Below are 25,782 nucleotides of genomic sequence, written 5' to 3' on the forward strand. Positions count from 1 at the left end.
ATTCTCAGACTACGCCCCGCAGGCCACATGAGGCCTGCTGAGGACATTTATCCAGCCAACTAGTTGCTTTTGCCCCATTTGTTTTTTTAACTTCAAAATAAGATATGTGCAGTGTGCATAGGAATTAGTTCACAGATTTTTTTTTAATATAGTCTGGCCTTCCAACAGGTCTGATCAACAGTGAACTGGCCCAATATTTTAAAAATGTGAGGACCCCTGAGTGGTGGGGGTACTTCTTAGGATTGTAGCAAAGGATTCTGGGACTTGTAGTCTCGAGATCCTGGATGGTCTCTGGGAATTCTAGGTACAAATCTCCCCAAGCCATCTCACTATCATTGTAAAAGTAGGGGTTGAAATGAGGACAGCAAATTAGGGGAAAACAAACGGACAAGGGAACTCTTGGTTACACTCTAATGGGATATGAGGATTATAAGGAGAAATGAAAACAGTAGAGAGGCCATGTGTCCCTGGGCCACAACCACATTTGTTGAAAAAACGGAGGGTATCATGGGGTTTCATTCTCTTGCAAGAGTAGAAAGGAAGCAAGATGTGCAGGGGTTAGCACACAAAATAAAAGAATTAAAAGAAGGAAGAGAAGAACAAGGAAGGAAGGAAGGAAAGTAGGAAGGAAGGAAGGAAGGAAGGAAGGAAGGAAGGAAGGAAGGAAGGAAGGAAGGAAGGAAGGAAGGAAGGAAGGGGGAACCAAAAGAAGTCGGTAGAATAAACAGCACAGGAATCATGAGAAGGATTTCCGCTGTCCGATATAGTGTCAGCCTGTGTGTGCGGAACCCTTGTAGGAGTCCCTCATCCTCAGTTACCTTTGTGACAATTCTGGAGCCAGCTGCTTTCTTTTCCAAAGCCAATAATGAAGTGCAAACACCTTCAAAACCCAGAATGAAATGCTGCTGCATTTTCTCAGGAATCACTTCAACTGGCAAATAGCTGTAACGGCATCATTACCAGTTAATGTTTCGGGCCGTTCCAGTGGTACCTGGAAGGTAATGAAGAGGTGTCAGTATTATTCATATCTTTTAATTGCTCCTATTAGCGTTTCTTTTGTTATCCTGTGGGCAAAATTGTAACACTTGGTTAGGCATACGGGGTATAAAGAAGACATAACAGTCCAGACTAAAATATTCTCCTAAGTACCCATTACATTGGATAGCTATGAGCAGCAATATAACGTTGCAATAAAACCTATTTAGTGGTAAAAATTAAAATTGCTTTTAAGAGCTTTATAGCATGCAAACAATTAAAACACATATCATGCTGCAGCTGCTGTCCTTTACTGCTTTATACAAAAGAAAGCAAAAACGAAAAAGAAACAGAAGAAGGCAAACAATGGGGAATAAAGATCAAGAGCAAGTAGAGACTCCAAGAACTGGAAGAAGCCTGTAAAATTAGAGGACCTGGACTCGGGCATTAACCCCTTTCGTCCAAAGTGAGTGATTATTTCTAGAGCTGTAGGAATTATCTCTCTGAAGACTAAGAGGTACCTGACCCAAGTCTTGCTTTCTCTTAGTTTCTTCATGTGCATACAAAGCTGGACCATTGGTAAAGAAGACCAAATGAATGGATGCTTTTGAATTGTGGTGTTGGCAAAGAATATAAAATATGCCATGGACTGACTGAAGAAGGAACACATCTCTCTTTGAAGACGTACAACCAGAATGCTCCTTACAAGGGAGGCGGCAAAATTGCTTCTCATGTACTTTGGATATGTGATCAGCCCCTTTAAAAGGACATCAAATTAGCTGAAGTAAAGGACAAGCAAAGAGAAGTAGGCTTTTGTGGTAGTTAGACAATTTCATGTCAACTTGAAAAGTAGGGGTGGAGTCTGGCCCGCCAATCAGGTCACAGCCCAATGGATGTAGCTTCCTTGTGGGAGTGAATTTCTCATAAGGAGCATTCTAGGGACCTCCCCTCAGCCTCCCTGCATTAACCTTGATGCTGGGTGAGCCATGCTGAGACCTTTGAAAGCCCTGGAGATGCATCCACTGTCACTGGATCCACAAAACTGTAGCTGTGATCTTCCTGCATCATTGCATGTGACCTTCTGAGTCTGAAGAGGGATTTGTGAACCAGAATTGGATATATGTACTAGTATCAGACTTATGGACTCACATTGTCCTTCTCTGGGATGCTTTCCTTCTATGCAATTACTTCTTGATTAAAGATCTTTCTTACACATGAGTGTCCTTGGATTTGTTTCTCTAGTCAATCTGGCCCAATACAGACTGCAACAAGAAGTCTTAATATAGTGACTGCAACAAATGGGTTCAACCATAGGAACTCTTATTAGGATGGTCCATGAGTTAGTTAGTTAATTTATTGTGTCAACCTGACTGATAAACACATATGGGTTTACTTGAAGGGTGGAGGGAAAAATGGCTCAGTGAACCTCGCCTTTCTAGCTCTTGTGTCTCTTGCTTTGTGATGGTTGCACCAGGGTGCAGCTGCCTTAGCAGTTTCCTGCTACAGCTTGCAAGGCTGACTTCCTGCAGGACAGCCCCAAGGAGAAGCCACATGGACCTACCCTGATGTAGCCCTGAGTGCTGGAACACCTGTGTGGAGACTCCTGCTAGTGCTGAGATGCTTACACATTCACTGACTCGACTTTTCTTCTGCAGTCAGCATCATTGCCTCTGTTTTGTGAGATGGAGGGGGACTTTGTGGACTGGTGTTGGACATATGGGTTAATGTTGGACTTGTGGGCTGGGCAGTACTGAGTTGGGGTGTTTTCTTGAGGTGCACTTAACCTTCATATAAAACTCCCTCTTATACATGAGTTTCTGTAGATTTGTTTCTCTAAAGTACCCAGACTAATACAGACTCACAGCCATGCATCCACGGTGGACTCAGGTGGTGCTCTGTGGCTTTCCCAGTCTGAGACTGTGTGCAGGATCTCTGAGAACCCAGTCTATGCCTCACAGAACTCCTGCTGTGGTTAAGCCGCCAAGCATTCACATTGCCATTTTCTAACTTTTCTATGCACCTACAAATACTCGCAAATGCCAAAATACCCCTTTGCTTCTTTTTCACTCTGCTATTTGACTTTCCCTCTAAAAGTGTCAAATCATAGAAACCCCTGCGTTAAATACTATCTCGTATCACCCATGCCCATTGCCATCAGGCCAATTATGACCACAGAGACCTTAGAGGACAGGATCAAAACCTCGCCTTACTCCTAAGAAGTGGCTGGTGGGATTTCAATGGCGGCCCTTGAGCACCACGACTCCACCAAGGCTCCTTAAAAAGATTTTGGGTGCCTAAGGAAAAATAAAAAGGAAAACAAAGATCAAGTCCTAAGTATATTTAGAAGTCTTCCAAAATCTCTCTGCAAGCTAGCTATTGCTCCTTTACTATAGAGAAAATATGTCTCTCTTGTCTGTGAGTTCCCCAAGCTATTCATGTTTCAGTGCCTTTGAAGATGTTACTCCTTCTTACAGATGGTGACGAAGACCGCTTGCATTTAGCGTTCATGCTGGCCACTATGTCATTGGTATTTCAAATACCACCAGGACCACCCTGGGCAGACAGGTCTCAGTGGGACTTCCAAATGTAGAACAAACCAGGCAAACACTAGCCTGCTTCTTAACACCCACTAACTGAAGAAACAAAATGAACTAACCACAAACTAGTCTACTTCAGAAAAAAAATGAAACAACAACAGTAATGAGAACCTCGTGAAGAGCCATAGCTCAACTTCTAACAGAGCTGAGTCTGAACTAACTGTTTCGCGTCAGAAACAAACGCATGAGCATCAGTTCATCTCTGGGAGCCCCCAGAAATCACTTCAGTCCTAAGCCTCTTTCCTTCCTATTAGTGAGAGCCAGATGTCGTCAACATCTAGTAGGTAGTGACCTCAAAGCCCTGGGGTTTTCTCCTTGCAAATCAATCATCACACGTTTCTTCTTTTTCCTCTTACCGTTTGCTCTGATTTTTGTGCAAACAGAATTGGAAACATTTGAATAAGACAGCTAGAAAGAGTGTGGCTCAAAGAGCCATCCCTAGTAACGCAATTGTGCCACCGGCATAAAATGTATGCTTGTTTTTCAAAGCACTCTACTGAAGACGGGACGGCTTAACCACTGTCAGTGCTGGGAGTGTGATCTTACAAAATGGTATTCTTGAGGACAAGCAAGCAAAGTACTCAAAGGAGACTCCTTTGTATTATTTGTTGCCACTGCATCAATAAATATCTTAATTATATTTTCAATTAAAGAAAAGGCATTTTTATTTGTGTCTGTTCATTTTTTTGGTGATAAGTAGAGAGTAAAGCGAAAGTCAAAGAAAGTTATTTTTACATTTAGGAAAAATCAAAAGGCTATAAATACATATTGTTATAGTACTATGGACATAAATGCTCACTGAATTTAAAATCGAGTGATGTGTTATAATGCATGAGTTTATGAAATAGAAAGTGCTTAGACAATAATATTTTAAAGTTACTGAGTTGGAAACTTGGAAGTTAGTGGAAATGAATAGTTAATGTCAGGGAAAACTTTCTTCTATAATATTTCTCATGGATGACTAAACAGAGTGGATCAAGGAATGCTCTCTTATTCATAGACAGAATCCAAGTCTTGCTGAATGTCCTTTCCTTAATTTGGAACTAATGCTCCTGTGAAGTTTGTATTCCATGGCACTCATGTGGATATGTGTGGGAGTGACATCATCGGGCGTCAATGTGAGGATTCAGAGTGAAGGGGTAGAGTCTAGCCTGTCAATCAGGGTATAGCCAATGAGACCTCTGTGTAGGCATGCCCTTCTCCTATGAATTCTGGGAATTGTGGTATTTCCTCATTGGAGGCAGGAGGCACTCACTCTCGGCTCTCTCCCTGTGATACATTGCAGCTGACAAGACACATGGAACTTACACTACTGCCCTGAACTGGAGGAACTAGGTCGAGATCCCTGCCAATGCTGACATGCCTCTACCATCACTGGATCCACAAGACTTTTCACCCACTGGCTTGTGATCTTCCTGCATTCAGTGTCATTGCACGTGTTATGTGCGTTTGAAGAGAAATTTATAGACTGGTACTGGACATTTGGGCTAATATTGGACTTACAGGCACGAACTGGATGGGGCTGGGATGCTTTCTTAATGTACAATTTCTCCTGTATATAAAACTCTTATACACATACCAATATCTATGATGTTGTTCCTCTAGTCAACTCAGACTAACAATATGCTAACTAACCTTTCTATATAATTCCCTTTTTATATGCATATTATATTATAATAATCAATTTCCCAAATGTCTTGCCTTCTAAATATCTGAATTTTATTTAAATTATGATTATAGATGACTTGCTACACTGTTGAATAAATCTTATTCCTCCTCCTAAATTGTTCTGAATTTAGCTGGGGGGATAGAATGATAAACTCTAATAAAGACTTCAGTCCTATAACAGATCTAGTTCAACAATATTAAGCCAGTGTAGATGATGGAGTGATTTATTCACAAATCTAGAATTAAGATGGCAACAAAATGAGAAGATGTTTTTGGAAATTGAAGGTTTTTCTGTAGACTTAAAAATTGGTTAGAGATGACTAGGAGAACTCTCTAATGAATGGGGAAAATAAACAGTTGTGGGTGGAATAACTTGCAAGGAAAATTTACAAAATGCAGTGATTGGAATAAAGATGAAAAGGAATTCTGGTGTAAGAAAATGAAGTGACCATGCGATCAGCCTCTAGAGGACTCTAGTAATTCTATACTGTATAAGAAACCAAAAGCTAAAAGTGGTTCATGGTTAAGATTGACTCATTACCAGATCTGTTTGTTAGAAAGATCATCCTAACAGCACTGTGACAAATGAATTGGTAGGTAGAGATATGGAAATCTTGGAGAAGACTAGACTATTAAATTTGTGGAGGAAACCTAGATAAATTCAACATAAATTGGTTCAGGCAAATAGATATGGCAATGGTTTAAATCACACTTAAAATAAGTCAGATAGTTATTATCTGACTATTAAATGTGCATGTAGTAGAGCACATATGGGAGTTTGAAAAACCTAACTGTATGTTTTTAGCCTACCTTATCTATTTCAGGGGTCTTGGTGGGGCAGTGGTTAAACAATTTGTGGATCGTTGGAAGGTGAGCAGGTGGAGCCCACCATAAGCTCCTTGGGTGAAACATCAAATTACCTGCTTCTGTGAAAATTTACAGCCCTGTAAATTCTTTCTATTTAAAATTGTAAACAGTTTTTTTGGAATATATTTCACATCATAAAATTCAAAAGTTCATTCATTCAATAAGAGCTACACAATCAACTTTAGAATATTTCCTTCAGTCTTGTACCTACTGTGACCAGTTCCCAATCTTCTGCCCCTCAACCTTTCCCACCATACCCCTCAAAATCCCATCAGTGGAGTCACTGTCTTATCGCTCTATCCTTCCAAGATTTATATATGGAAGATACGATCCAGTAAAGCAAAGAAAAACAAAAACACTTCACTCTGCGTGGTAGCAAGGTTAGTCACATGCCTCGTCTATGGTCAGAGGGGGGTCCCTGCAGGCGGAATCCATGTGTAGACCCTGCAAATGGACTGGGGCTCCAACTGTAATCCACAGCCTTCCGAACACCAGGTGGGGCCCTTCTACTTTGTACTGCTACGAGTAGGTCACAGCTCAAAAGCTATGGCTCTTTATTGACTTCACCATAGGTCATAATGATCTCCCTTTGCTCCTACTGGACAGTTTTTAGCATTCCCTAACACTTGTTTCTGAGATACTCCTGGAGGTTGAAATACAATTGTTGTTATTGTTGTTGTTGCTAGGTGCCTTCAGGTCCATTCCAACTGATAGCAACAACCCTCTGTGGAATAAAACTGGACCCTGCCCGGTCATGTGCCATCCTCGAAATTGTTACGTTTGAGCCCATGGTTGCAGTCACTGTGTCGGTCTATTTCATTAAGAAGCATCCTTTTCTTTTCACTGTCCTTCTACTTACCAACAGGATGTCCTTTCCCCGAAACTTGCCTCTCCTGATAACAGGTCCGAAATACATGAGAGGGATTTTTCCCATCCTTGCTTCTAAGTAGCATTTTTAGAGCACTTCTTTCAAAGTACATCACTACTAACTTATTTTTTTATTAAAGAAAATAAAGCTAGGCAGTATGTAAGTTGCGGAACACATACATCACTTTTTTAGTTTTAATGCCGTGAAAAACATTTATTTTTCCAGCAAATTCTGTTCGTCAGGTTGGCAATTGACAGAAGTACATTAGTGAATCTACCAGGCAGAAGTTCCATCATCTATTTAACTGTAATTCATCTATAGGAGGAGATTGAAAATACTGAAAACTGGTTTATCTCTGACAAACACTCCTTCTGTCTCCAACTTCTGCTGGTTCTCTCTGTAGTTTCTCCTTTTACTTTCTGTTCAAAGATCATTGTCCTTGTCAGAAAATTCAAAGGACAAATAGAGTAAATGTTTTCTTCTGTATGAATCCTTTTAATGCTACTATCATCTCCAAGAGCAATAGTACGTGCTCTCTGAACTTTTCCTATGGCTTTGAAATCGACGGCTTTTCTTGGCATTTTAGCAAGGCACGATTTTAAAAACACTGGAACATCTCAGTTTTCTCTATTAACTACATTTTAAATATGGTTCTTAATGAACAGAACTATATTTTTTCATTAACATATTCTAAGAATTACCACTCTGTTTTCTTCATGGAGTACATATTGCAGCCCAACAACCATTACAATTTGAAATTTGGGCCTTTTAGAAAAGTTTCACAATGTCTTTTTGTACAACAGTCTAGTGTGTGAATTTTCTCTTCATTCCAATGTTCTTGAGAACTCACTTACCTTCTAAGGGCACATTTTCTCTGCTGTTGAGACAGAGATTGCGATGGATTAAATAGTGAACATCAAAAATGGTTTGTTGGTGGTGCTAACCCCCAAAACTTGTAAATATGAGTTTATTTGGAAAAAAAACTTTTGGCAAATTTAATTGATGATCTCAAGATAAGATTGTTCTGTCTTACAGTGGGTCTTTTACTCATTAACAAGTTGTGTTAAACAGGGTTCTCTAAAGAAACAAAACCAGGACACTTATGATTTTATATAGCCAGATGATGATAGATAGATGGATGGATGGATGGATAGATAGATAAATAGATAAATAGATAGATTGATGATACAACATAAGAAATAAGCAGTTAATTAGTCCACATAAAAGTACAAATGGCTCAGTTCAACTCAGTTAATACACTGGCAGTCCTTCAACTCATGAGGGCTGTTGGATGCAAGTCAAGGAAGTAGACAGCTGAGTCTTCTGTAGAGTAATACAGGCAGTCTGGCCACAGGCAGCGAACAGCAGAGCGGATCACCAACAGTGAGCCAGATGACAGGATCCAACAGTCCCCAGCTCAAGTGATGTATACATCAGCAGTGTGGTGAAGCAGGTCTCGAAGGAACCTTAAACTATAGTGACCCAGTCCATGGATTGGGTGTCCCACTGGTAGTGTAGCTTTCCAGTTGAGGCAGAGAACTAGCTAAGGCAGCCACACACTGGTCCAATCATCAGAGAGCAAGTGACAGAAAGGTAAAGCTCACTGAGCCATTTATCTCTTTGCCCTTCAATTAAACTGTAACCTTATCAACCTCACATGTGTTTATTGGCCAGGTTGGCACAATAATCCTACCTATAGTACAAGTTATTGCTTTAAGTCACCAAACATGTGGCAATTTGCTATGAGGATTATAGAAACTAAGAGAGAGCTAATATTGCATCCAGAATAGGGAGATGGCTTGATGCAGTGGCTATAACTATGGGCTCACACATAACAAACTACTAAAAAAGCAAATGAAAACTGAGATAACCCATGTGAAATTTTAGCAGAGAGTCTGGCCCATAATACATTTTTTAAAGTTAATTTATGCCCTCTGTCTTGCATTCCCTTGGAAAATGCAGAATCTCTATATTATGCCTACACATGACCTATTTTTGGCATTGCCTCCCTTTTGAAACTGCCTTTCTAAAAAGTTGACTACCACATTAGCAATAGCATAATTCCACAACTATCTTATTACGATCCTTTAATTAAGTGCTATTTCATGCTACTTAAAATGGGTTGAATTAAAGGAGGAATTTCCAAATAATTCTAGCCACAGCTCTGTGTGCCTTTTTTCATTTAAAGTGACTTTCAAATTACTGAAATCTCGATTCTCTTACTCTGCGTGTCCTGATGGCTTCTTTTTCCTGTCCTCAGCCTGAAAACATAAAATGTTTATAGGTTTATAGGAAAGTAGTATATACCCTAGCTACTTAAAGGACAGTGCATATATAAGCACTGTTCCATCACCTGTGAGCTCGTTAGAAAGGCCTGATCTAAGCTGACCCCCTGATTAGAATCTGCATCTCACAGCGTCCCTAGGTGGCTCATGTAGACATTCAACTTTAAGAAGCACTGTTAGGGAAGATCAGAAATGTGGCAGCCCAAGACCATCAAGAAGAACGGAACAGACGAGTTGAGGAGGCCAGTGCGCAGAGCCCAACGGAATGCCCTAGACTAGCGTTGGATGGAGTAACCTAGGGCATAGCCTTCCAGAATATAATATAGCAGAATTGAATAGAATAGGGGTTTAGTTTTCTGCAATAAAAGATGGTTGTCTTTGCTTAAAGATCAGAGGCTCATCTAAGAAACCTCCCGCATCTATTTCTAGTTCCTAGTTTAGTTAAAAAAAGAAAAGCTTAAAAAAAACTCCACCAAAATATTTTAATTGAGTAAAAACCAATTGCACTCCTATATGTTGTAGGAAGCAGGTTCTTTTAAATTTGAGGTTTCCTATCTTAAAATTTGCATTTAACTGTCATAGTATTAAGATAACTTTCCTTTAATAAAATGACAACCAGATAGTACAGTAATTGTTTCTTAACTGCAATAACGTGAAAGTCTCTGAATCAAGAGATATAAATGGGGAGCCATAAAAGCAATAGCCCATTTTCATTCTTTGCTTTATTGCAATGTTAAAAAATTATTATCATTATACTTACTAACCTGAACAAATAAATATTCATTGAATGGTCACACTTCACATTCATTAGACTTGTTTCAATAATAAAGACTTTTACAATCTCCTCTATGTTATGGTCATATCTCAGTTGTTTCAATAATAAAGACTTTTACAATCTCCTCTGTGTGATGGTCATATCTCAGTTGAAAATGAGGTGAGCAGTGTGGCCCAAAGCAGTGAGGGCAAATGAGGAACTAACATGCTACTGGAAAAGGTCCTGCCTTCTCGTATATTTTGCAACTGTCATTTTTCTTCTTTGTCCTACTTCTCTTTCAAACTCTTTCATTCTCACTTTCCATTTAATACTTTTGTTCTTCCTTCCTTCTTTCTCACTTTCTTCGTCTCATCTAATATTACTGAGGACTGTGTATCTTCCAAGCATTTGAAGCTGGATGCTTCATGGTGGGGAACAAGGCAAATCATTGTTTTATAAAACTTACATTTCAACTCACCTATGTGTAGAAAAAAGGAAAAGAAAAAAATCCCTAAGGACCAGAACAGATAATTCAGAAATAGGTCAGGGTCTCTCTGAGCATCTTATTTCTGGTAATAGCTCCAAATCAGAGCAGTAACAGTGGACGGAGCACCACTCACATAGAGCAGCACCGAACCAAGCACAGCATTTCTTTCATACATCCAAGTATAGGGGTGAATAAATTTGGAATTCCACCATAGTTCGTCTAAGGAGTTCTTCTGAAATGGTTACAAGGGATCTCAGATAACAATGCTGAGACTGCACAGATTCTTTAATGAAAAATTTTCTTTTATTTTCAATTCCTGAATAACTCATCAAAGAGCTCTGTCATTACAAATGGGTAAGCACTCAGGTGCTGATTAAAAGGTGTTCGGGTCTGAACCACACAGTGGCTTCATGAACGAAAGCTCTAGAGATCTGCTCCTGCTAACAGGACAGCCGAGAAAACTGCAGGGGCTGCTCTACTCTGCCGCACGTGACAGCTATGAATTGAGCACACTTGATGTCACCAAAGAAGTAGGAGAACCTGACAATGTACCAGAGGTCATTCGCGCAAGCAAGTGGGAAAGAGTTGCTGGCTTGAGACAAGTTCGTTGGATTGGCTTAGGATATTCAAAATACAAAAACAAAACACTGTACGTAAATGTCTTCAATTGTTCTTTTTTGGTGGTTTGTGTTTGCACAACTGTAAATGGGATGAATTTCAGAATACGCTGATCATCTAAAACTCCCTGCTTTGCTCACAAACCTTCACAAGGCACTTATTCTAAAGTATGCTTTGCTATGTGTCGGCCTAAAACTGGAAGCGATACTAAATTTAGTTGAGTACTATTCAGTTACTAATTGTGTGTATAGAGATGTCAATGATAGAGCAAAATTCTTTACTGACTTTTACATTTTGCTGCTTGGTCCTCCTCTCCTATGCTTGACAATCTGAGAAGTCTATGGGTTCATTTTATTACTCAGGCAAGAGCATGTGTGCTGCTAAGAATCTCCTAGACTTTTGGGTATCAGAAAGGAAGATAATTTAATGCCCTGTGAGATTCTAAAATTAATGTTAGTAGACAATCTGAAGTGAGTGCTTGTGTCCGTTTTCTGCCTAAGGGAAAACCAGATGAGACTGTGTGTTCTTCTGTTATCAGAGTCTCCATGGGTTATTCAATGACCAGAGTTTATTATTTCATAAGAAGCCCCTATGAAAATACCTCCAAGTCTGTGGGAAGACACAGGGGTTGTGCTTTTTTTTTACAAACATAGAAAAAGGTAATGAGAGAAAGATGACATAAGAATTGTATCTCCTGGGTCTTTCATCCCACTTCATAGATCCACTCTTTTGCTTTCAAGGTGATGTCAGGAAGCACAGACATTTTAGGGACAATGCTAATGACAGGTAAATACCATTGGTCAATGCTGAGGAAAGATAAATGCCATAGAGTTTATTTTATACTAAATGTAAAAAGCAAATGGTACAGCAAGTGCAATTGAATTTCTTTGTCCGCATCCTCCGTGTGACACTGCTGGAGCTCCCGCTGCTGCTGGGAGGGTATCTATGGATGGATTTTGTTGCTCATCTCTCAATTCTTAGAGACTTCTAAGTGCAGGAGAACAGTTTGCCCCTGAAAAGGGAGTGTTAGCTTTCCTGTTCTTCTAAACGTCACTTTTATACATTCATCAATAAAAACAAACTGGAATTACACATGGAAGAAAGCTGACCTTTCCAAATATGATAATGGATACAACTGTGCAGTGTTCTTGGAAATGCAAAGGTTATGTGGTCTTAATATTTGATATTTGGAAAGAAGCATAGTTGGAGGGAAAGGTGTTTATTATGCAATTTCCTCATTACAGTTATTCTCTGAATAATCCTTGAACAAATATCTCTTAATTTACTCGCATGATATCTATGCCCTAATTATCTTCAATATAGGATCGTGAGTGTATGAAGTCTTACAAATGGGTAAAAATTTATGTTATAACAAAATGAAAAGAAAAAAAGGGAATATGAGCTGGAAATTCATAGAAAAATGTTAAAAGGACAATATATACATTTGACGATAGATTTAGCTATCCTACTAGCTAAAGAAATTACAATTAAATGACAATAAGATAATGCTTTGCACTATCTCCAATATGTAAATCAGAAATGATCAACTCTATATGGTGGTCAAAATGTGTAGCCACATGGAACTCTCCATCATTGGAGCTTCTCAATGACTCCAGAGGACAATTTGGCTATCTCTAGTGAAAATGGAAATGTCCCACGTTGCAAGTTTTAGTTCTCAGTGTATGTCGCTATTGTTGCTACTGTGGTTGGCTGCTGTCCAGTCGCCCCACTTTATGGAGATCCATGTCGCAACGGGACCTGAGTATTGTAATCTGTAGGATTTTCACTTGCTGATTTCTCAGAAGTAGACGGTCAGTTTTCCTAGTCTGTCATAGTCTGGAAGTTCCGTGGAAAGTATCCAGCATCAACGTAACCCAATAAGCCACCGCTCACAGCCAGGAAGTGTCTGTGCTGAAGAGTTTGGGTCAGGAATAGCATTCAGGTCTCGTGTATGGAAAATGATCCTTCTTCCATTGAAAGGGACCCATCAGGAGGCCCATTGCAGAGATTTGAATACTTAACAACAAAATAATTTCAGTCATATCTATCATGAGATAAAATGATGTAATTTGATTCATATGTATCAACATGGACGAGCCTAAAAGTAAATTATTTATCAGGGAGAAAAGTAAATTGTATAATGTATATTGTAACAGTATTTCTGTAAAATTTAAAAACACAGCAAGATATATACTGTTCATTGATGTATCTATGTATACTTTTATAATAAAACTACAAACCAAATGTATGAACTGAGATCAAATCAAAATCATATTTGTGCTATCAAGAAAGGAGAGAGAAGGGTACTGGGGAGAGGTCATTGTGGAAAGACCTTTGAGGATGTGAGGGAGCCCTGGGGATATAGTGAGTCACACGTTGGCCTGCTAAGAGCAGCACGTGGGAAACACCAATCCCTCCTCCTCTGGAGGCTCCTAACCCCGTGAACACCCAGTCTCAGAAACTTGTGGAGCAATCGCTATGAGTTGGAATAGAGTCAATGGCAGTGAGTTGGAGTTATTTTGGGTGCTTAGTTCTTGACACTTTATGAGGGGGCTTTGCAAAATTTGTGGAAAAAATGGATTTGAAAAACAACAGTTTTCCACAAACCCCTTGAAGCCTCCTCATATTTCATAGAAAGAATGAAAACATAAAGCTGTTCATCCACAATGAGTTTTTTTTATGTGAAATAGCAAATATATGCAAAATACATGGCTTCATCAAACAATGTAAACAATCCTCCAGCTCTGGTCAGTCTTGTGATGTGTGAGTGTGACTGGAGTACTTAGTACTCCTACACTTGTCCCTCTCCTGGATTGTCTTGTTTCCTTTGAAAAGCAAAGTCAGACATCATCTCACTTAATACCCTTACTCCTAAGGGGGGAAATGGACACATTTTATAATGAAGATAAAAAAATACTGGTGAGTTGAATACTTAGTTATAGAGACCTTATGGGACAGGCAACCCTTAGAGGGTTTCTAAGACTATAAATTTTATGAGCACAGACAGAATGACCGATTTATTGAACCATCCCATCTTTGATGAACAGTCAAGTGTTTAAACAACACAACTCTCTGGACTTCTTGAACCGTTGTGTAGAATATTAATAGTTGTTAGTCTGTGGTATGTACATGGCTATTTGTTGTGTTAGCCCCAGAAGATTTCTGTAGTTAAGAAAATAACAAACTGATGATGGTGTTGGATCATAAGACACAAATTCCAGAAACAATGTACCTTGACTATCTTTAATAATTTCCTCAAGGTAATTACACACTGCCACTAAAAATCTTACTTAGAATTCAATACACACTAGATTATTGCTTACATCTTCCAATCTTACTTAGAATTCAACACACATTAGATTATTGCTTACATCTTTCACCCAGTTGTAGGATTCTCTTCTGTATATAAAAGGAAGAAGAATTTTAAATGTTTTTTGTTAAAACCTTTTCAGTTGAGTCACCTCTCCGATACACATTAGGCCTGATCTGGTGCTAAAAATCTGCTGTATTATTTTTGCTTTTTGTTTGCTCATATTGGGGTTTATCTTGGAGTTGCTTTGCAATTGGAGGTGACCATTTTGATTTTTGGTTATATATATTTTCTCTTTTTCAGTATATGAAACCCAGGATTTATGAACCTTTAGTAGAACAAGTAGAATAAGAGTGTCTGAGGGTTAGAATAGTGGTGTGCTGTGTGAGGTGTGGGGTAAAAGGAAGCTGATGTCAAGGAGTCCAAGAAGGAAGTAAAATCATTTGAAACTGATTATGGTATCAATTGTAAAGTACTGTTTGATGTGATTGAACTATGGAATAAGATGATATCTGTATTAACTCTCAATAAAATGTTTTTGAAAAATATAAAATCAAAAAGTCTTAAAATATTGCATAATTTTTACAAAGAAAATAGAAATAAAATTTCTATTTTCTAAATACTAAATTTAGTTGAGTACTCTCACCCAACTAAGGAAAGCTTCCCTTCAACAAGATGGTCTACAATTAGTAAAATCCACCCCAGACACCAACTCCATGCATCACACAAAGCAAGTGCCCAATAAACAAGGGGCAATCTGAATAGCTTATTTTCACCTTTCATTATAAGCATCTTAAAGATTCTCAAAAATCTTTCATCAGATTCACTCAAGGACTTCTCAAATAGCTTCTGGCCTCAACAGTGTGGAGAAGGAGCTTTTTCATAGTCTTTGGCTTAAATAAGTAGGAAGACATTCAGAGAGCTCCCAAGGCATTTGTCAGCACCTACTCTTGACTGGGGAAAGTGCTCCCAGTTAATAAATGTAACTCAGAACTTTAACTTACCCAGATACCAGAGGGATAGATCAATGACAAGGGGCATAAATTATAGCGTGCTGAAAAGATATTTATAACTCTCCTTTTACTCTTGTATAGTGCACATATCATTTGAATGTAGGTATGCAGGACAATTAATTTTTCTCAGGTGAAAGAACATAATTAGGTATCAGGAGAAAGTATGCCTACACAGTACAATCTCCTTTTATAGTTTGAAAATTTAATCTACATGTCAAAGATTAATTTCCATTCTCCATTTTAAACATAGCAACAGAATTTTAGGTTGGGGAAATGTTGAATATCAAGAACTACTCTTTTGGACTCCTGAAAGACATAATTTAATGAACAACTTTTAGTTAAATGTGATCTTTTCAAAATAGCAAATTAATATAATGGACAATAGTAATAAACTAAGTATCTCCAGAGAAATTGTGACTATAAATATATGCAATTATTCTGTTATTATTAATTGTTAACATGTTAACAATTAACGTGCATGTTAATTGTTGTCGTAGTTTCTTATTGCTATTATCGCAAAAATTCAACAGTTGCGTGGCTTTAACAAAGAGTAAATTATTTGTATTTTACGGTTTAGATGACTGGAAGCTCAAGTCTCCAGTTAAAGAGGAAGGCCTTCCCCAGGTCGCCGATCTGGGCAGATGCATTTCCCTTGGCAGCAACAGGTCCTGGGTTGCTGGAGAATCTTTATAGTTCATGGTATGTCTTCTCCCAAGCCCTTTTTTCTGCAAAGCTGACATTTAGGTACAGTTTACTTTACTTTGCTAGTTGGATCCCTTGGGTAATACAAAGATTTAATGCGGTTAGCTGGTGATAGAAATGGCAGGATTTTGAGTCTACACTAAAGGGACAAAACCTCTTTTGAATACTGAAAATCAAGGATGTAATTTTGAGGATTAAAATGAGTCTGCACTAAGCCATGGTATTTTCCAATGCCTTATACCCATGTGAAAGTTGGACTGGGAATGAAGAAGACTGAAGACGAATGATACATTTGAATGAAGAGCTTGGGCTGCCAAAAGGAACAAGACATTTGTCTTGGAAGAAGGTATCTCAGAGTGCACCTTTGAGACCAGGGTACTGAGAGTTGGTCTCACCTGCTTTAGACATGTCAGGAGACACCAACTCCTGGAGAAGGGCATTGTGTTTGATAAACTAGATGGACTGCAAAAACAAGAGGCAGGTTCTCAAGGCGAGGTATTGACAGAGAAGCAGCAACAATGGGCTTAAGCATATGCACAATTGTGAAGATGGTGTTTCCTTCTAGAGTGTGTGGAGTTGCTGTGCGCTGATGGCACATAACAATGACAACAACAACAAAGGCACCGTGAGAGAAAGGCTGGGGGGTGTATGCCTGAGAAATCAGCCATTGAGAAGAGTATGTGTAGTAGTAATGCGCTACTACACACTTGGGTTGTTATGCGTCAGAATTCACTTGACCTCAACTTGTTCATTATGTTGAACCCAAAGTACCTGCAGGTTTCTTTTTATCTATGCTAACACCAAATAACCAGAAAACCTGTCTTGGAAAAAGGATAGCCAGCATGCTCTGTAGAAAAGAGGACGGCGAGCCTTCATCTCATGGATTCATGTACTTTGGGAATGTTATTGGGAGAAACAAGGCCCTAAAAATGGACATCATGCTTGATATAAGAGAAGGTCCATGAAATAAGGGAAGACTCTCATTGAGATGGATTGCCATAATCCTCCAACAATGGATCATGTTACAATTGTATGAGGCTGGCTCACATCCAGGCCATGTTTTATTTTGCTGTAAATGGGGGTTTTATGGTTCTGAATCAACTCCAGGGCACCTAACTAGACAGTAGTAATGTTTCCCTTTAATTTCACACTTCACTTGATAGTCAAATATGTTTTTTAAACAAACAAACAAACAAGAAACCCTTTCCCAAAATCTATCCTCATGTTTTAAATATCTAACTAGAAATTCATGATTATTTAGACTGTAAAAACTGTAAAATTGAATGTCAATACATTTCTCAACCTCTTTCCATCCAAGACCATCAGTTTACAAGAGTCTTTTAACAAAGATTGTTACAAAATAACAGGCATCTTTACTAGATGATAATAATAATGAAACGTGAAGCTATCATTTCAGGGTTCATAATATAGCTTGTTTATATACATAATAAGGCAGTGTTTCCATCTCTTCACATCTTTCCTTAAGAATATTGTGCTCTTTGAATTCAATCATGCCAAAAAGAAAGTTTTGGCATCCTGCAGTGTGCGATTATATTCCTATTAAATGTTCTTTAAATTGGGGGGAATAAAGCTAATGTACAGGAGCATGTTCAGGGCTGTAGGGTGCAAAGAGTAATTTTCCCCCATGAATATATTGCAGGACAGCCCTTGCTTATGCAGAATGAGTAGGTGCATGATCAGGATTGGAGAAAATTTCTCAGTGGTACTTTCCTGGCCTTTATCTCAGTAAAGCAGTTGTCAAATTTCTTAAAACTTAAAAATACTGTTAAACAATTTGGAGGAGGTCTGATTGTTGTGGGTGGTGGGGACATGGGAGAGGGGAAGGCAGGGGAAAGGAAGTGGGTGTTAACAAACCCAGGCACAGAGGAACAACAAGTGATCCAAAATTGGTGGCAAGGAGGGTGTTGGAAGTCTGGTAGGACTTGATCAAGGACAATGTAACTGATAGGAATTCCTGAAGCCCAAATGAAGGGTGAGCATGATAGTGGGACAAGAGAAAAGTAAAAGGAAATAGAGGAAAGAACTAGTAGGCAAAGGGCACTTACAGAGGTTTAAATATAGGTATGCACATATGTAAATATATTTATATATGATGATGGGTAAATAGACCTCTGTGTACATATGTATAGGTTTAGTATTAAGGTAGCAGATGGACATTGGGCCTCCAATGAAATACTCCCTCAATGCAAGAACACTTTGTTCTATTAAACTGGCATTCCATGATGCTCACCTTCCCGACCTGATCACTGAAGACTAAGCAGGTGCATAGGCAAATGTGGTGAAGAAAGCTGATGGTGCCCAGCTATAAAAAAAAACTATAGCATCTGGGGTCTTAAAGGCTTGAAGATAAACAAGCGGTCATCTAGCTGAGAAGTAACAAAGTCCACATGGAAAACACATACCAGCCTGTGTGATCATGAGGTGTGGATGGGATCAGGTATAAAGCATGAAAGAACAAAAAAATCATATCACTGTGAATGAGGGGGTGTGCAGAGTGGAGACCTGAAGCCCATCTGTAGGCAACTAGACATCACCTTACAGAAGGATCTCAGGGAGGAGTTGTAAAAGCCCCAAATAAAATGATTAAAAAACCAAACAAACCCAAAATCTTCACAACTGGACCAATAGGTTACATTTGATAAATGGAAGAAAGATTGAAGCTGTCAAGTACTTTGTCTTGCTTAGATCCACTATCAATGCTCATGGAAGCAGCAAGTCAAGAGATCAAAGGATACATTGCATTTGGATAAATCTGCTGCATAAGACATTGTTAGAGTGTTGAAAAGCCAGGATGCTACTTTGAGGATTAAGGTGCACTTGACGCAGGCCATGGTACTTCCAATCATCATGTATGCGTGTGACAGTTGGACTTTGAATAAGGAAGACCAAAGAAGGATCTAGGCATTGGAATTATAGTGCTGGTGATGAATATTAAGGTACCATGGACTGCCAAATGAACCAAAAATCTGTTTTGGAAGCAGTACGGTTAGAAAGCTTCTTAGAGGCAAAGATGGTCAGATGTTGTCTCAAGTACTTTGGACATGTTGTCAGGAGATATCAGTCCCTGGAGAAAGACGTCGTGTTTGGTAAAGTGGACTGGCAGCAAAAAAGAGAAAGGCCCTTGGCAAGATGGTTTTACACAGACTTGGCATAGGAACAATTGTGAGGCGCAGAACCAGGTAATGTTTCATACTGTTGTATGTAAGGTCACTGAGATAGTTAAAGTTTATTGTGCCAACCTTGCTGATAAACACATGTGGGATTAATTGAAGGATGGAGGGATAAATAGCTCAGTGAGCCTCGCCTTTCTAGTTCTCGGTTCTATTGTTTTCTGATGGTTGGAACAGGGTGCAGCTGCCTTCACCAGTTTCCTGCTTCAGCATGCAAGGCTCACTTCCTGCAAGACATCCCTGAGGAGAATATGCTGAATGGACCTACCCTAATGTAGCCCTGGGTGCTGGAGCACCCATGTGGAGACCCCTGCTAGCACCGAGATGTTTACAAGTTCACTGATTCGACTTTCCTCCTGCAGTCAGCATCACTGTGTCTGATTTATGAGATGGAGGAGGAATTTGTGGATTAGTGTAGGTCATATGGGTTAATATTGGACTTGTGGACTTGGGCAGCACTGGGTTCGGATGTTTTCTTGATGTGCACTTAACCTTTATATAAAACTCTCTCTTAAACAAAAGTTTCTGTGGATTTGTTTCTCTAAAATACCCAGACGAACATAGTCACTATGAGTCAGAACCAATTTAAGAGCACCTAATGCCACCAACAACAGAGCTTTGTAGCAATGGGATGAAAACCAGAGCCAGAAATATTCTTGCCAGCGCAGCTAAGAAGTGCTGTTGTGGACCAAAGAACTGTATCCTTAATGTTTTCAGATCCTAACTAGATTAATCTTAATCTTTTTAATTTTGGGGGTGGGGGCTGATGCTATTTTTTAAAATAAATCATTTTATTTCAGGCTCTTACAGCTCTTAAAAAAACAAACTTAAAAATCCTTACCTTTAAAATGTCTGTGCTTTTTACAACATTTATCAAGATTTCCACTTTAGAATCAATGAAACTGTTGTTAAACACTTCTGAGTTCACCTTTCTGCCTTAAATTTGACTGCTCCAATAGATACCATCAGGAACCACTGTCTTTATTGGACATTGTTCCCTGAATTGTATTGGTAAATCCAATGCTAGTCCCTGATTATAATATCTTGCATAAAATCCTCATTAACTTCAATCTTGCTTCCAAGACTGACGGAACAATAACCTTTTGAAAAAGGGTGATCTTCACACCGCACATTTTGTACCCATTGAGTCTGAAGCTTGTGGTGAGCAAGATGTTCACCTAACTTGTAAAATGCTGACCCAGGAGAGATGCCAAATTGATTATTGATTGTATAGTCCTATTCCAGTTTCTGGACTTCAACCACAGTTTCTTCGTTTGTCAAGGCTGTCTGTCTTCCCTCTTCCTCTTGGCTCTTTTCTAATCCCCCCTCCCCCAATATTAATCCAGTTGAAAACTGTTTTTGTTATTCCTTTTTTTTTTAAGCCATCATTCCCATCGACTTGTTGCAAAGTTTCAATGACTTGGCAAGATGTCCACTTGAACTTTGTTACAACTTGGATATTAACCCTGAACTTAGAATTGTTCTCTTTTATTGCACAAAAAATATGTCCTCTCCATGTAAAAAACAAAACAAAACCAAAAACAACAACAAAAATGGGACTAAGACAGTGTATTGCTGAGCAAGCTTGTCTAAAGCCCTCCACCGATAACAGACACACCCTTCATAATGGTGTGTTTAGAATAAACCCGCGCATGTATGAAATAAATGCTAGTGGCAAAACTGATGCCAGTGGGTTCCTGAGGTGGCTCCATTTTGCAAACCTGCAACTATCTTGGACCTATTCTAAACCCTGTCCACATTTTCCTGTAGATTAATCAGTAACTAACTCTCAATCCACAGGGGCGATGGTTGGAACAAGAAAGACCGTCTTTTGTGAAATATGATTGACAAACAAACAATAAATTCAGTCTGATAACAAACTAACCACCGACGAAGAATAGCAGATGTTGGAGAAAGCATGTGTGGAGTAGTCAGCATAGCTGGCAATACATAGGATAGAAAAAAAGATCCTGGAATTTCTTGGACAACTACCCCATGCCCAAGATTCCTATAAATGTTTTTTCCCTTATCCCCTTAGAGAGCACCTTAGGAGGACACCCATTTCCCCCTGCCTTTTTGTGTAATTATATGCATCAAACCAGTTCCTGAACCTCACCACTCTGTCAGATTGATTGGATTCTGCAGTGGATTTCTTTGCCTTGCCATTGGGGGACCGTACCTTCTGACTTTCCCTTATACAAATACACATAGCAGTGTCATCTGTCACTAGCCAAACCGAGCCCACTGCCATCAAGTCATTGCTGACTCACAGTGATGTCATAGATTATGAGTGTGTTTCCAAGACTATAACTCCTTACAGAAGTAGATAACCTCATTTTTCTTCCATTGAGCGTCTGGCGGTTTCAAACTGTTGACCTTGCAGTTAGCAGTTCTCTACACCACTTGTAGCTTGTAATAGATTGTACCACCCGGGCTCCTTAACCATCACAACACATTCAATTACATAAGTGATTACAAGGCTCTTGTTCCTCTTCCCAGATAGCTTTGTTGTCTTTTCAAATCAAACTGAAAACAAATCATGGCCTCCTTTCTAATGAACAGATGCATTTCAGAATTGCAACAAACATGTTTTCACTTTTTAAATTCAACATGGTGCTTTATTGTGTTATTTTATATTGGTCTCTAATTATGATATATTATTTATCCTCCAACCTAAGTTGTCATTATTTACAAAGCAATTAACATAGTACTGAAGCTATTAAAAGGGATTAATAAATATTTGGTGAGAAGATGAGAAGAGAAGATGAGATGAGAAGTCTTACACTACCTCAAAAAAGAAGCACGGCCAAATTATTAATTATTGGATTAGCAAAAATGATATAACTTATCTAAATCTCTTTCTTATCCAAAAATGTAAAAATAGTATATAGAATATACATATATGGATTGGCTTAAATATATTTCTTATAGTTATTAGAGTTGAGGACGTCTAATGATTGATAGGGTATTAGAACTTACTTCTGAGCACTAACTTTGTCAAGGCTACCGTTGACAGTGGAAGAGCTAAATCCATTTCTAAAGAGCACATTAATGGGCCTCCACTGAGTTCGTTCTGATCATGAGCAAGGTAAACAGGTTCGCCCCAGACAGGTTGTGTCTCTGAGAGTCCCCAAGGCAGGCAGCCCAGGGAAGGTGGAAAATGTCACCCTCAGGGATCACAGTGGCCCCAGTAATGGCCCCTTTTCTGGTCTACAAGTTGAGTCTATGTGTGTGATGAACTGATCTTCTGCCAGCCATAATTTCATAATAATTTCCTTTGTTTTCCATGACCTATGACAGTAGCCATGTGACCATGAATTCTCCAGACACCATTATGACATCATGCGAAGGGTCTCCCTCATCTGAATGATTTATCTTTGCTTTGATCCTATTTAAGAGGTAATAAAGGAGTCTCTCTCTCTCTCTCTCATGTTTTTTTCCTTTTTAGAACATGTAGTAGACAAGATTGTCTATAAACACAAACCAGTGACATTTATCTATGTATAAGAAAGAGCTTCGTACCAAGAAGTAATTCTTTATCAAGAAGGCGTCCCAGTCCAGTCCAACTCAATTCCCATGTCTGATGCTAGCTACTAAGTGTCTCTTCAGACTTACACAGCCACGTGCTGGAGATGTGGAATGGTGAAGCTGGAAGGTCCCAGGTCAGTGGGTGCACTCGTGAATCCAAGGTCACTGGGAACATGGCCAGGCACCACCAGATCTCAGGTTTAGGCAGCCCACCTGGGGCCACCTCTGGAGGTAGCCTCAGAATCCTAGTGAAGACCCAGGAGAGTGGCAGAGGGAGAAGCAGTTCCCAGAGTCCCTCACTCTCATACAAATGGCCAGACCCTCAAGAGAGGTCATCAAGCTGTGACTTGATTGACAGGTTGGATTCCACTCCTAAATATCATAAAATTTCATTCATAAAATTTCATAAATTATCTAAGTACCACAGAACAAAACCATGCCCCACAAATACCTTGCATTAGGAACTAAAGACAGGGGAGGCTCTTTAAGTTAAATGATGTCACTTAATTATCATGTCCAGCTTGGGAATTTGGTAACCGAGGTTTTATTGATCCTAGTTTTAAAATAAGTAAGTTCAGAAAACTTTAGCAATTTATTCGTGATTCCATGGTTTTCAATGTTGGGTTTTCTGACTTCTTCTACTTCTTTTCTAGTCTTACCTCCCAGATCACAAGGCACTGATGAGCATCCTCTCCCTATGAGTAATACTGGCATCTACTGGAGCATCAGAGTGATGCTCTCGTGCCCTGAAACAAGAAGGCCTGTCCCTAGGGGTGGGGTGAGCTTTATAAAGGGGCTGTTGTGCTAAATACTTAACTCTCATAGTAGAAACAGTCAAGCTCCTGATACTTTATGACCACTTCTCACTCCAACCATGATGACTGCTGTCATATGCTCCTTTCTTCTAGAGTTGGAATGGAAAAGGGATTTTTTTTTCCTTATATGACTCACATATGTTCCAGATTACAGCCAGAGCTGACAATTCTGGTTTCTTGGTCTTTTTAGTACCTATCCTATGGCATTTAGAATACAGAATCTAGGGTCCTCCTTGGTTCATTAATTTACCGATTTCCTCCTTCCCAAGGTTCCCCTCATTTCCATTCTTTATGAAAGTCCACCCTTCAGCTCAGATTTTATCATCTTGATTGAGAAAATTTAGAGAAATCACTCACAATACTCAGTGATCACAATATCCGTCCTTCTTTCTGCGGACTGCATATGGTTTATAAATTAGAAGATTTGCGTTAGCCTTTAGTTCCCCATACATATGAACTGTGAGGACTTTGAGAAGCCACTCAAGCTCTTACCACATGGAAATGCAACAATGCTATTGTTATTTTTGTCATATTACAATTTCAATATAGAATAGGGGTAACATTAATAATAATTAGCAAACAGAACTGAGAATGATGATTTTAAAATGCTTTGAAATATCTAACCAATTTATAGCTTGACTTTTGAATATAATAATAAACTTCACTAGAACCTCTCATATTTATGTACCTTCTAATCTAAAACTGTTATTTATGTGTCATTTAACCAACAAATATTTATTAAACAAATGTATATTTAGTTCCCAATATCTTCTGAAAGCAGTGTAATATGTTAATGTATTCCCTAGTCCTGTTGAAAATTTTGCCTATAAACTAAAGATTGAACAATGAATGAATAACAGAATTAATAACTACAACTAGAGTCAATGCACAAGGTAAGCATAAATTGTTGATATGCAAGATTTTCTATTTCTGTATTTTTCTTTCCTTGGATTGTGTCTGGACTGTAAGTTTTCTAATTAGGCCAATAACGATGTAATGGACTTTATTGGAAAGGATCATTCTGATTATATTATTGTAATAAGTAAATTATTTCACTAAATTACATGAACATGATAATGAAAGCATAACAGATTTATAGCTGGAATTTTACATTCCCCGCTGTTAATGTATTTCTTGGTAAAGCAATAGACAATGTCACCAAATGAATATAGAAATTTGACTAGTGTGCATTAACTAGGTGAACGATAAAGAAAAATAGTATGTCTTGCCAAAATCATGAAAAAGGAAGCTACACAGCTTGATGATAGTTGCCTTCAGATGGTCTTCTAGTGCTGAGACAGTGAAAGTTGTAGATGAACCTGAAATATTTTGTCACTCTAAAAATCAAGAAATGTTGAAGGGAGGGGGAGACATATCAAAATACACAAAGACAGCAAAATAATCGTTCTCTCTCTGACCCGTCTGGGATCATTTTAACATACAATAAATAACACTGGTAATTAATAAGATCGGAACTCACGAACCATATTGATATAAATAAGTGACAAAAGGAAGAATGAAATTCTCTTTTAGATAAAGGAGTGAATGTCTTAAAAATATAAATAATACCTAAAAATTAATAGGTGGCATTTGATGAGAAATAGTATGTTAATGTGTTCTCAAGGTATGTCCCCAGCAAATAGCAATGATCCAATTAAAGGGGAAGATATTAGCTTTATAGTGCAAGGTCCCTCTTAGAAAATGATTAACTATAAGATTACCCAAAAGTATATTAACTCTGACTGTGTACCTCACTTCACAGCTAAGGACACAGAGTCACAAAGCCCAGTGGCTTGCTCACATTCACCAACCCGCGAGTCCCATGGATGGAGTCGTTCCGAATCATGTGGGTTCCATGTATGCAGAGCTTTACTGAAGAAAGCATAAAACAAAAGAATGGTACATCTCCCTGTACCTTTCATTACCTCTGTCAGTTTGTAATCATATTGTTAGAGGCAGGAAGGCTGCGACATCGTGTTATTCCTTCACGTAATAGCCCATCATCAATATAAAGAAATCATGTCAATCCATTCTTTGTGACAATGCAAACACATTCAATATCTCATGAGAATCACACATTAATTTTTGAAATGTTATTCTGTTT

This window comes from Tenrec ecaudatus, chromosome 15 (assembly GCF_050624435.1).
Source record: "Tenrec ecaudatus isolate mTenEca1 chromosome 15, mTenEca1.hap1, whole genome shotgun sequence".
Classification (NCBI taxonomy): Eukaryota; Metazoa; Chordata; class Mammalia; order Afrosoricida; family Tenrecidae; genus Tenrec; species Tenrec ecaudatus.